The following is a 13,416-nucleotide window of genomic DNA, read 5'->3' as shown; positions in this document are numbered from 1 at the left end:
AGGATTTTAGGAAAATGAATGGGGAGGGTGTGTGGGGGCCAGAAGGCCCAAAAGATATGGGGGCGGAAAAAAAAAAAAATCAAAAAAAAAAAAAAAAAAAAAAAAAAAAAAAAACTAGGCATGGTGGCACATGCCTGTAGGCCCAGCTATGAGGGCAGTTTGCTTGAGCCCAGGAGTTCCAGGCTGCAGGGAGCTATGTTCACACCACTACACTCTAGCCTGGGCACAGAGCTTGTCTCAAACCCCAAAACAACAACAAAGTATCATTTTAGAAAGACCTATGATTCTGTTGTGAAGAAATGTTTGAAACATTTTTCCATCTTTGGCAGGCTTCTCCAAGATCAACATCCTAAATTACGCCTTTTTAAACTAAATAGACTTTAATAAGTTATATAAAAGACATTGTCAAATATATAATAATAGACTTCTTTCAGTTACATTTATGAGTGTTAATATAAATGTTTCAAAATTATATTAGTTCATAAAAATCTAATATATTTTCAGTCATAATTTTATTTATTTACATTTTTGGAGACAGGGTCTGTCTCTGTTGCCCAGGCTAAAATACCATGGTGTGATCACGGCTCACTGCAGCCTCAACCTCTTGGGCTGAAACGATCCTCTTGCCTCAACCTCCCAAGTAGCTTTGACTACAGGCATGCACCACCATGCGCAGCTAATTTGAAAGTTTTTTTTTTTTTAGAGATGGGATCTTGCTATGTTTCCCACGCTGATCTTCAACACCTGAGTTCAAGCCGCCCTCCTACCTCAGCCTCCTAAAGGGCTGGGATTACAGGTGTGAGCCACCATGCCTAGACATAATTTTAATTATGTTAAATCTTTTCGATAGTTATATTTATATAGATATGTTATTAATATAAATAATCTAAACACTATTTAAAATTTATAAAGCTCTGGGCCGGGCATGGTGGCTTTTGCCTGTAATCCCAGCACTTTGGGAGGCCAAGTCGGGAGAATGGCTTGAGGTCAGGTGTTCGAGTTCAGCCTGACCAACATGGTGAAACCCCGTCTCTACTAAAAATACAAAAATTAGCCAGGCATGGTGGCGTGCACCTCCGATCCCAGCTCCCTGGGAGGTTGAGACAGGGGAATCGCTTGAACCTGGGAGGTGGAGGCTGCAGTGAGCCAATATCTGGCCACTTCACTCCAACCTGGGCTCCGTCTCAAAAAAGAAAAAAAAGGTATAGAGATCTGATTATCCTAATGTGGTGCTGACAGTCAGAATTCTAATTATCTTAAATACTACATATAATAAAAATAACTACATTTCCTTGCCAGTTAAAACCCTTCATCAGAGCTTAACAATGGGTATTATTTTTGTCATTCACAGCTATGATTTTAAATTCTTCTCTAACAACATTCACCATCAACCCTAGTTCAAAATTACTTTTCAGGCCTGGTGCAGTGGCTCCAGCCTGTAATCTCAGTTCTTTGGGAGGCTGAGGTGGGAGAACTGCTTGAGGTCAGGAGTTTGAGGTTGCAGTGAGCCATGATCACACCACTGCATTCCAGCCTGGGTGACAGAGTGAGACCCTGTCTCCAACCACCCTCCCCTCAAAAAAATTGTTTTTCATTTAAAACAAAAAAAAAACAAAAACAAAAAAAACCTCTAGCTGGACGTGGTGGCTCACACCTGTAATCCCAGCACTTTAGGAAGCCAAGGCAGAAGGATTGCTTGAGTCTAGGAGTTCAAGATCAGCCTGGGCAACATAGGGAGAGCAAGGTAAAACACAGCGTCTCCCACCACCCGACAGCTCTTGCCTGAATGACTATATTCCTTAAAAGACCAATGACCCCAGTCCAAGCCAGGCATAGTGGCTCACGCCTGTAAATCCCAGCACTTTGGGAATCCGAGGCAGGAGGATCACTTGAGGCCAGGAACTTAAGACCAACCAGGGGAATGTAGCAAGACCCCCGTCTCCATAAAAATAAAATAACCGTAGTCCTTGCTTTTTCTTGCACACAAGATAATCTCTGACAGAGTTAGCGATTACACCTCTGTAATCTATAACCAAATATACTTTTACAGCCAAATTTTGATGTCATTTTGCACATACTGAACCCCCACTCCCTGTATATAAACCATAAGCTAAAACACTGATTAAAAAGTCTGATAAAACTATTCTAGAGCTATAGGCCTTGCTCTATGGTCCTCTGTAAGACTTCTAAATAAAACTAACTTTAAGTCTTTAAATGGTTAATTTTTTTTAATCGACACTCTTAGAGGGTTGTTAGGGATTACATGAGTCAATATTTGCCAAGGGTTTAGCAACCGGGCACGTGGTCATCATTACACGTGTTTGCTAAATAGCACAAGTGTAGTCAGTCAACAATGTAGGTCCTGCTAATGCCGGGTCTGGGAGGCTGGGATTGAGATTTCCACTTTACAGGTGAGGAGACTGAGGATCCGGAGAGGAAGAGACGTGCCCAGATGGCACTCACACCTGGGCTCTGTCTCCCTTCAACCTTCACTCTTCCAGCACCCCAGGCCACCTCCCTCCCTTCTCAGGCGCCTAGGCTGGCTCGGGTGGGCACAGTGCCCCACACTGATAGAGGCCCCTTTGTCCCCCTGCCCAGTGTCACACCCTGAGGGTGGAGCACGGCCGGACAAGCGCCCAGTGTCTGGGTCTGTTTCACCGCCAGGCCAGGTCTGCGGCCCGCCTGGGCGGCTCCAGCCACAGGACTCACGGTAGGTGGATCCCAGGGCGTTCCCATCACTTCCACCCCCCACCCCAGCCTCAGCAGGGCACCCGCAACTCTCCCTCAGCACAAAGGAGTAGAAAGCATCAAGGGAAACACCTCAGTTCTTGGTCTCGACTCTGCGGCAAACTCTGAGTCTGGGTGTTGGGGGGAAGGGCTCCCAGCTGCCTCAAAAACCAGGAGCAAGGAGCTGAGGGTGTGGGAATAGCGGCGAGGCCATTCTGGATGTTGGAAGAAGGCTGTGGTGGGATCCTGGGGAATGGGACAGAGATTACCCTGCCCTTTTATACCCTGCGCTCTGTTTACTTAAAAAAAAAAAAAAAATAGACAAGTCTCACTTTGTCCCCCAGGCTGGAGTGCAGTGCCTCGATCACAGCTCACTGCAGCCTCGACCTCCTGGCCTCAAGCAATCCTCCAGCCTTGGCCTCTCAACGCACTGGGACTACAGGCACACACATCCCCATGCCTGGCCCGGTTCACTTCTCTTCACCGCCTGGATTGGCAGAATACCTCCTCACTGGTCCCCCTGCCTCTACTTCCCCACCTCCCCTCCCTCCCAGTCCCTCTTCACACAGCCAGAGGGAGACGGTTAAAAGGGCAACTCTCCAGCCTGAGCAACATGGCAAGACTCCATCTCTAAAAAAAAAAAAAAATACAAAAATTAGCTGGGTGTGGTGGGAGGATCGCTTGAACCTGGGAAGTCGAGGCTGCGGTGAGCTGTGATCACATCACTGCTCTCCAGACAGAATAAGACCCTGTCTCTAAATAAATAAATAAACAAAGGCAAATCTGATCACATCGTGATCTGGGCTAAAAGCTCCAAAAGCTTCCCCTTTGCTTTAGGAGAATGCTTGCCCAGCCTGGAAGATGTGGGCCCTTCCCCTCCCCGAAGCCCTTCTCTCCCAGTCCACCCCCTTCCACCTGATCCCTCCCACAGATTAACTGAGATATAAATACAACTCTCCACCTAAAAATATTACGGGTAGAAGTAACACTGAGGACGGCTAGAACTGGATATGAGAAGACTCATTATTGACAAAAATGCACAAAAGAATCAAATCCTGAACACGAATCTTTTTTTGGTTTTAATTTAAATCTTCCAAAATGGGATGAGGTTACCCAGTCAGTCACACAATGGCAGAAACTAGTGTCGGGAGCCTGCAGCCCCCAAACTGCTGGATGCCTCCAATCTCAGCAGCAAAATGTGAACGGAATTGATGCCGATGAAAACAGTTTCAGTCAAATTACAATGGAATGAAAAACACAGCCATTTGTTGAACTGTACCACTGCGGAAAAACAGAAAAATCTGATCAAAGAATTAATTTGGATGAATAGAGTTCAAGCTGGAAAACACCGTCTTAAAAGGTTTTCAGTGTTGGCATGTTTTGGTTTAAAATGCTTGCATTCAAAACATCCTTCGGGTTAAAATATCCTTAGTGGTTAAAATATCCTGTGCCCCTCCGATCTGTTTCCTATGACTGCCCACCTTCCAGCCACACTGGGCTCTTTCTGTCCCTGGAGCACAGCTCTCCCTCACCTGGGAGCTTTCTCAAGCCCTGTTCTCTCTGCCTCGAGTGCTCTTTTCCTCCTGATCCTTCCCTCCTCCTTCTCATGGCTGATGTTTATTTAACTATCACCTCTGAGAAAGGCCTTCCTGTATTGCTCTCTTATTCCCTCTTTTTTTGAGATGGAGTCTCGCTTTGTCGCCCAGGCTGGAGTGCAGTGGCGCAATCTCGGCCCACTGCCACCTCTGCCTCCTGGGTTCCAGCACTTTCCTGCCTCAGCCTTCGGAGTAGCTGGGACTACAGGCACACGCCACCATGCCCGGCTAATTTTTGTATTTTTAGTAGAGACGGGGTTTCACCATATTGGCCAGGGTTGTCTTGAACTCCTGACCTTGTGATCCATCCACCCCAGCCCCCCAAAGTGCTGGGATTACAGGCATGAGCCACCGAGCCCAGCCCTCCCTCTTTTTCTTTCTTTCTTTCTTTTTTTTTTTTTTTGAGGCAGAGTCTTGCTCTAGATTTCCTTCCCACTTCCTCTTATTCCCACCTTTTTTTTTTTTTGAGACAGAGTCTCGCTCTGTCGCCCAGGCTGGAGTGCAGTGGCACAATCTCGGCTCACTGCAACCTCCGCCTCCTGGGTTCCAGCGATTCTCCTGCCTCAGCCTCCTGAGTAGCTGGGATTACAGGCGTGCACCACCACACCTGGCTAATTTCTACATTTTTAGTTAGAGACGGGTTTCACCATGTTGGCCAGACTGGTCTCGAACTCCTGACCTCAAGTGATCCACCCGCTTTGGTCTCCCAAGTTCTGGGATTAAAGGTGTGAGCCACCGCACCTGGCCTCTTACTCCCTCTTGAGAATCTGTCTTGTTCCCTCTTGGAACCCTGTCTTGTTCCTCCTTGAATTCCCAGGGCAGAGCCTACCAACTATAGCACATAGTAGGTACTCAATAAATATTGATGACATGAATGAGTAAATCAGTGCCACTGGGATGAGAGCTAGGACAGTAGGCTGAGGCTTGGTGGGAGGGGCTGGGACAGGGTAGAGACACACCCACTTACTCATGACATCAAGTTCCAGTAAAGCCCATTTCAGTGGGAGAGCAGAGACTGGCTGCACGTGGCTCATGCCTGTAATCCTGGCACTTTGGGAGGCTGAGGCAGAAGGATTGCTTGAGCCCAGGAGTTTGAGACCAATCTGGGCAAAGAGGGAGACCCCTGTCTTTACAAAAAATGTAACAAAATTAGCCAGGTGTGTGCCTGTAGTCCCAGCTATTCATGAGGCTCTGGGCTGAGGGCTGGAGAGGGAGGATGGCTGGGGCCTGGGAGGTGAGGCAGCAGTGAGCTGCTATCTCGCCACTGCCCTCCAGCCTGGGTGGCAGAGCAGGACCCTGTCTCAAACAAAAAACAAAAGAGGAGACAAAACCAGTCCTGCTCCTCATTTTTGCCCTATGCCCCGCTTCCCAAGGGGCAAGCCCATGTGCCAACTGGACAGCTGCCCCTCCACCCCTTCATCTGGGCCACCTCCTTGGGGCTTGGCTCCCACATGTGGCTTCAGGCCAGGCTATTTGGGGAAACTTCCTGATCCCCCCTCTGGCCTCTCCACCCCGACACCTCGTCTTGCAGACCCAGAATAGCTGTCCCCAGTCTCAACCTAGGGAGAGTCTCATTCCCAATTAGCACCCAGAGGGTTGAAACCATCTCTAAAAGCTTCTTGTGTCCCTATCCCCTCAGGAAGCTGCTAACTAGGACAGCAAATTGCAGAATGAGGTTATAAGAATGCTACCTGCTCCTAAATTCACCTCCCAGCCAGAGATGCACGGCTGGGAGTCCTGCTTGGTATGTGAGGAGATTTGGGTGAGGGGAGATTCAGGGAGAGCCGGGGTGACTGCAGCCTGTGACTCTTTTAGTTCAAGAAGCAGCTCCAGCATGGTCCAGTAAGGTGTAAGGACACTTAGGTTCAAGTCCAGGTTCTGCTAGAAGATAGACTCTGCCCAAGTTGCTTTGCTCTCTGAGCTTTCGCCATCTACAAAAAGAACTTTGATCTCGGCCAGGTGCGGAGGCTCACGCCGGTAATCTTTACATTTTGGGAGGTCGTGGCAGGTGGCTCACCTGAGGTCAGGAGTTTGAGAACAGCCTGGACAACATGGTGAAACCCTGTCTCTTAAAACTACTAAAAATTAGCTGGGCATGGTGGCGTCCACCTGTAATCCCAGCTACTTGGGAGGCTGAGGCACGAGAATCTTGTGAACCCAGGAGGCGGAGGTTGCAGTGAGCCAACATCGAGCCACTGTACTCCAGCCTGGGTGACAGAGTGAGACTTGTGTCAAAAAAAGGAATTTTGATCTCTGTAGGTGCTCATAGGATGGGATGAGGCAGTTCTGTATACAGCAAAGTTCTGTATAAAATCAACGGACAGGAGGCCCCTCGGGGTCCCAGGGAGATTGCTCTGGAGATGGATTCTTGCCAGGGCCCAGGGCCCATTAGAGAATTCTTCCTCTGCTAAAGTGTCACTGGAGGACTGGCTCAAGCCGCTGCCAACAGGGAGAGTGGGCAGACTTCTCCCACATTCCAGAGACCACGCCCCATGCCTCCCTCTTTAGGGGCCCCTAGAAAACCCAACGGTTCCTGTTCCCAAAGCCTCTTCTTGTCATTTCCTCTCTTCTCAGCAGGGGGTGGGGGAGTGTCCCATCCCCATCCTGCCCTCCAGGGCCACAGCGCTCAACTTTGGGTCAGGGGAAGGGGTCAACTGGCATCAGATGTGGGGCTGAACAGAGCTGAGATCAGGAGGATAGAGAAGTCTGGGGCTTGGGATATAGGAGAGACATCTGGGGGTCCCAGGAAGGCTGGACAAGGCAGGAGGGCAAGGCCAAAGCTAGGGCTGGCCTCTCGCCTGGGCATCTAAATTGGGGAGAAGGACCTGTGGAGTCGGTCCTTGCCCCACCCAAGGAAATCTTAGTCAAATAAACAAACAGCCAACACAGCGGCTCCTGTGCAAGGTGGGAGGGATGGGGAGGCCACAGAGGCGGGGAGGCCGGGAGAGGGCAGGGAGGCTGTTTAAACAGGCCCCTCGGCCTGGGACAGTTGGCAGAAATATTTGGAACAGGGTGGGGAGCACAGCGGTGGTTTAGAGCAGGAAGCTGAGGCCTGGGGTGGGTGGGTTGAGCTTGGCTGCTTCTAGGAGAAAGAAAAGTGTTGATTCAGCCCCACTCTGGTCAATGCCTCTTCTGAAGGAGACTCCAAGTCCCAATGCCCTTCCCTTGGTTCAAGGTCAATCAGGTCAACCAGAGAGACAAGGGCTCTCTCCCAGAGTGATGACTCTGAACCCCCAGTCCTGCTCCCAGGCCTGTGACCCTGGGCCTCATCTCTGAAGAACGTTTCAGAGTCAGAGCCAAAACCCCTTCGTTCCTAACAGAGGATCTGGAGATGAGCCAGCAGCTCTTTTTACTTTTTTTTTTTTTTTTTTTTTTTGAGACAGGGTCTTGTTCTGTCACCCAGGCTGGAGTGCAGTGGTGCGATCTCAGCTCATTGCAAACTCCACCTCCCAGGCCCAGGCAATTCTCCTGCCTCAGCCTCCTGAGAACCTGGGATTATAGGCATGTACCACCATGCCAGGCTAATTTTTTGTATTTTTCAGTAGAGACGAGGTTTCACCATGTTGGCCAGGCTGACCTCTTAACTCCTGACCTCAAGCAGCCTGCCCACCTTGGCCTCCCAAAGTGCTGGGATTACAGGTGTGAGCCACCATGCCAGGTCCATCCACTCTCATTAGTACGTGATAGTCCCCTTCCTGCCTCCTTGCCTGGCAGTGGAGGGGCCAAGAAGTGATCATGGCCCCCTGGGAGGCATTATCACCTTCTTTATTTGGAGTGCAATGGCATGATCTTGGCTCACCGCAACCTCCGCTTCCCAGGTACAAGTGATTCTCCTGCCTCAACTTCCCAAGTAGCTGAGATTACAGGCATGCACCACCACGCCTGGCTAATTTTGCATGTTTAGTAGAGACAGAAAAGGGCCAATATTTTCACCACCTTGGCCAGGCTGGTCTCGAACTTCTGACCTCAGGTGATCCTCCCGCCTTGGCCTCCCAAAGTGCTTGGATGACTCTTGGCTATCCTTTTCCCGGGATTCCTCAAGAGACTAAAGCAGAGTCAGAAGGATACACGTCTAGACTGAGAGGCAGAAATGGAGAGAGGTGAAGACACAGAAAGCCCCACCCAGAGAGACAGCCACAGAGTGAGACACTGAGAGCGGGGGTGTGAGAGAGGGACAGTGAGAGGAAGGACAGACAGAGGAGGCAGAGGAAAGGAAGAAGAAAAGACAAAGCGAGAAAGACGCACAGAGAAAGGGCTAGACAGGTGGAGAGGAGAGACAGACAGCAAAGGACGGGGTCAGGAGCAGAGAACAAAGACGTGCATGCACGCAGGAGGCGCAGGGCCAGACACGCTCACAGAGGGAAGTAGAAAGAAGCTCACAGGAACTACACAAGGACAGACCGCCTCAGGACCCAAGACACTCTCCTGGGAGATGTAGGGGAGCCTCGGTGCTGGGGGGTTGAGCCCCACCGAGGGTGGCCTCACCAGGGCAATGCTGCTGCCTCCTGTCCCCAAAGCTGAACCAACCGCTGCCAGCGTCTGGCCCCCAGCCACCCTCTAGTAAGCCAACCCTTGGCCACTGGAGCCGGCGGGTCACCCAAGGTGAATGAAAAGTCACCAATAAGGGACAGCGAGAGTACGACTGGGGTGAGGGTGTGGGCGTTGCAAGCCATGTGTGTCAGCGTGGATCTGCAAGGGTGGCCACACCCTAGATTGCACCTGGCGTGGGGTTTAGGCGCACACAACCCTATACACAGACCTCTGGGAGTTAGTGCAGGGGGAATGCGGACCTGGGTGAGTCTGTGAGAATGTGCACGCATGTGTGTGCGTCCAGTTCCATCAAGCGCCTCACGGTGCTAATGAGGCCAAGGTGACAGGCTGTTCCTCAAATAGCCCAATCAGGTCTCACTGAGCAGAGATGGCCACAACAAAGGTTTCTGCCGCTCTTCTGAACAGACGGTGTGCCCAGGTGCCACAGGGCACTCGACTACAGTCTACACCAGTGTGCCATTCATTCCCAGTGGGGATGACCCCTGCCGCCTGGCCAGCTGGCCCCACACTCTTCCCTGTCCCAAGCCCAAACTCCAAACTCAGGTGAGAACCCACATTATAGACACATGGCCCTCTCCCTGGCTGTGGGCGCAGCTCCCTCTGTGAAGGGCAGCCGGAAGGGGATAGTGGGGTCCAGACCTGGCTTTTCCCTGGGCCAGCTTCCATCCTGCCTCCTGCTGCGGCCCCCTTTAGCTCCCTCCTTGTTCCTGGGGTCCAGTGACCCACACCCTCACCACACACGGGAGAGAAGTCACCTCTCCTCCCCAGCCCTTCCCTCTCAAGCATCACAGGACATTAAGAAAAAAATGTCCCAGTTTTGTGGTGGATAATGAGGTCAGGAGGCCCACAGGGGAACTGCTTGTTGGTGACAACTGACAATCTTCATTTCACCTTGAAACTCCTTCCTGGTCCAGGTGAACATGTTCTAAACCCAGTTTTATGGGGATGCTACTCTATTGGGGGACGGGGAGAGTGGGGCAGGAATTAACCAAATGGCAGCTGAAGTCACAGGCCCAGCCAGGCCCACCTGGAACACTTGCAGGGTCTGGGGCAGGGGGACAAATGGCGACCCCCAGACATATGTCCAAATATTTAAAAGTTACAAATCAAGCCAGCCAACTGTGAAACGTGCTAACCTCTCACCCTGACAAATATACCTTCATTAACGACCTGGAGGACCAGATGCAAATTTGGACTTGTCTGCCTCCTGAGCTTTACACACCAGAACGACTCCGTGCAGAGGAGACAGCTCCACCCACAACCTGGCCACCCCCTTCCTGCTGCCAGGTCCTGTCTGCACCACAAGGGACTCTCATGCATGTATGAGGACACCTAGCTTCATGTTCCAGCTCCATCCACAGCACCTGCAAATAACTGTCCCTTCACTGTCCCTAGGGGTGCAAACAGTATTGAGGCAGACAGACCCAAGGAAGAGGCTAGCACGGGCTGGGAGCCAGATGGTGACCATCTGGGCAGGGACCACCAGAGTCACAGATATGGAGAATGTGGTCTTGGAGGGGACTCACAGTCTCATCCCCTCGGCCCTGCTGACTCCTCATCCCACAGGGAGAGGATTGGCAGGAGGAGGCCAGAGTGGAGCCTTTGAAAGCCCCCAGCTTAGGGCATGGGCACTCCCTCCCTTGCCCAGGTTTAAGGGTGCTACTGAACCCAGCCTTCCCTGGCAGCCTAGAGCTCAGGCCAGGACCTGAAGTTGTCTTTCCATTGGAGGACAGCTTGGACAATCCCCAAACAGGACTTTCAATCACTTGTATCATTTATCTTCCTGGAAAAATTTAGTGCAGCTTGATCCCAACTTGTGGATTTCTGGAGGCGGGGAGGGCAGAGCGGGGATGACCAGAGTTTTTTTTTTTTTTTTTTCAGGCTGGGTCTGTAAGCCGGAACTTGTTCCACTGAGGCACAGCCCCAAATAACCTCCTGCTGGTACCGGTCCCTGCCTTGGGTGGGGGTGGGGGAGCCCTCTCCCCCCCTGCAGAGACAAAAGGCAACACAAACAAGGTGACTGAGAGGTGAGGGGCCCTGGGCAGCCCAGACAGGTCCAGAGATCCAGGAGCCAGCAGCGGGGAGGGGCTGGTGAGGATAAGGCATGCAGTGAAGGGCACTCTTTCTAGCCAAGCTTAGCTTTACAAAAAAACCCTTCTACTCCCCCCTCCCCTGCTCGCCCTCACCCCCTGCAGATTGGCTTTGCAGTCAGACACATGAGGGGACACTCGTACTTTCTGAGCCCTCGCCAGGCGCCAGTCACTGTGGTAAGTGCTCTGCATATGTACTCTCATTTAATCCTTGCAGCCATCCTATGAGGTGGGTTCTGTTATTATCCCCATTTTACAGGTGAGGAGGTGAGCTCAAACAGGTTAAGAAACTTGTTCAAGGTCACGAAGTAGGTAGAGGTGTTAGAACTCAGGTCTGACCCCAAAGCCCCCACTTTTTCCACTAGAGCACACAGCCCCCCAGAAGCAAGAAGCTGGCACAGACGCAGAAGGGATGAAGGTCAGATATGAGAACGAACTTCTGCCTCTGATGGCTTCTGTGGTGGAATGATGCAGTGGAATGGGGAATCTAGACAGACGAGGAAGGGAAGATCCCCTCCCCCCATTGTCACCCATGTCTGTCCAAAGGCTTGTGATGATCTCAGGAAGATCCCTGGGGTCCCAGCTGGACCCCAGCAACATCCTGACAGCAACATCCTGACTTCCCTTTGTTCTACAATCCAGGGTCCTCTGCTCTACCTCAACCCAGCACCGAGACCCAAAGGCTGCCTCTCCTTAGTGGCTCAGAGCTCTGAGCACATCACATCCAAGCTGTCAGCCCAGGTCCTCCTCTTCCAGGAAGCCTTCCTCAAGGTCCTGGGAGGCAGGACCCCTTTCCTACAGCCCAAATCCCAACACTGAGTATGCAAATGCTCCCCTGTCTACCATAAGGCCACCTCTGTGATCCCCAGTCGGCTCTGTGACACGGACACAAAAGAGATCTACTAAGTTCCCAGACTTTCTGGGCTCCCTAGGCCATCGGGGTAATCCCCTGCTTACCCCCTCTGTACCCAGATATAAATAAATGATGCGGGTGCCCAGGGGCTCGTTAGAAAACCCAGGACCCAGCTCAGCGATGCGGTGGCTCTTACCTCATTATCCCACAGAACAGAAGCCGTTTGGGTCAAGCCATCACCCTCTATCGTGGGGAAGAGGCTGCCCTTGGACGAGGCATGGCGCGCTCTCTGTCAACGAGGTTCCTGACTCCAGAGCCCTGTCGTCACCATCCCCAACCTGCCCCACTCCAGAAAGCTGAGCGTCTAATGCCTGGCTCTGTCTTTTCCATCCCTCGGAGCCCGCCTGGCATTAGGGATAACCAGCCAGGACCCTCTAATTGCCCCAGAGTTCAGTCCTGCCCAGCAGATGCTCAACGTCGCGCGCAGAGCCGAGATAGGGATATCCTCACTGTCCCTGGGGTCCCCCAGTTTTGAGGCGAGAGGACCGGACAGGTGGAAGGGGCTGCCCCGTTCTCCCGCGCTGCCCTCGAGGTCCTCGGCGTGGACCAGCCCGCGCTGCCGTCTTACCTGCGGGACAGAGACCGAGCCCGCCGCGGCCACCTGCTCTCGCCTGGCTGGGAGCGCTGCATTTCGGGCTGGCCGGGAGGGGCGGGGCCCGGCGCGGCGGAGGCGGGGCTGGGAGGGGGAGCTGGGCCCGGCCCCTCCTCGCGGCCTCGCAGGTGGGGTGCGTTGGCTCATTCTGGTGGGACGTCCCGGGGGAGCATCTGGGCCACAGGGAGGGCCCCGAGCTGGAGTTCTTCTGAAGGCTGAGAAGTTAGGACTGCGGGCACATGAGGGGGACGGGGGCAGGGCGGAAATCCCCCCTTCAGACAGCCGTGCCCACATGCCCTGGAGCCGGTGACTTCGTATAAAGACCCCTCACACGAAAAAGAAAGCTCAGAAACCTCTCTGGGTCCTTGTCCCCTTTCCATCTGAGCTCTTCAGACCTGGCAGGGTGGGTGTGCGACCGGAAACCTCCTCTAAATGTGGGGTGCCCTCTCCAGGGGTCAGCTATGTAGGGGCTTAGGCTGCGGAGGGGCCATGAGGCACCCAGCCCATCTTTATCCTCAGCCCATCTCCCTCCGTGCCACACAGCCCCTGCTCCGCCCCTAGTGCCAGCCCAGGTCCCCCAGCTGTCACTGTTTAGCCCTGGAATGACAGGCTTCCTGACTCCGTGAGTCTAGCCACATTCAAGGCCCTTGAGCTTAGCACCCCTGAGCCCCTGCCCCCTCCCTCTGCCCCCAGTCGCTAATTTTATTGACCTGTAAAAAGCACGTTGCTGGCAGGCGGTATACTAACTGAAGGCAAAGTGGGGAGAGGATGAGCAACTCTCTCCCGGGGAGGCAGCTGGAGATGGGACAGGAGGGAGGAGGAAGGAGAGTCCTGGAGTCAGGGCCAAGGACACCTGGAGAGAAGGAGGAAAGGGGCCTTGGGGAAGAGGGGTACACTCTCTAGGGGAGATGGTAGCCAAAAAGATGAGAACTGGAATTTCAGCCCTCA

At 52.5% G+C, this 13,416-nt stretch overlaps 1 protein-coding gene across 1 annotated transcript in view; it reads right to left on the bottom strand.

The window, feature by feature from the left end:
* The window catches only part of ZNF385C (zinc finger protein 385C), a 67,625-nt gene extending 55,127 nt beyond the window's left edge, over nt 1-12,498 (bottom strand). The window contains exon 1 of the mRNA XM_032279653.1: nt 12,445-12,498. The gene's annotated coding sequence lies outside the window, so the exon portion shown is untranslated. The remainder of the gene's footprint in view (nt 1-12,444) is intronic.
* Between the last annotated feature and the right edge of the window lie 918 nt (nt 12,499-13,416).

Source organism: Sapajus apella, unplaced genomic scaffold (genome assembly GCF_009761245.1).
Source record: "Sapajus apella isolate SASKATOON/1434 unplaced genomic scaffold, GSC_monkey_1.0 scaffold12, whole genome shotgun sequence".
NCBI lineage: Eukaryota > Metazoa > Chordata > Mammalia > Primates > Cebidae > Sapajus > Sapajus apella.
This window is presented reverse-complemented; position numbering and strand designations above follow the sequence as displayed.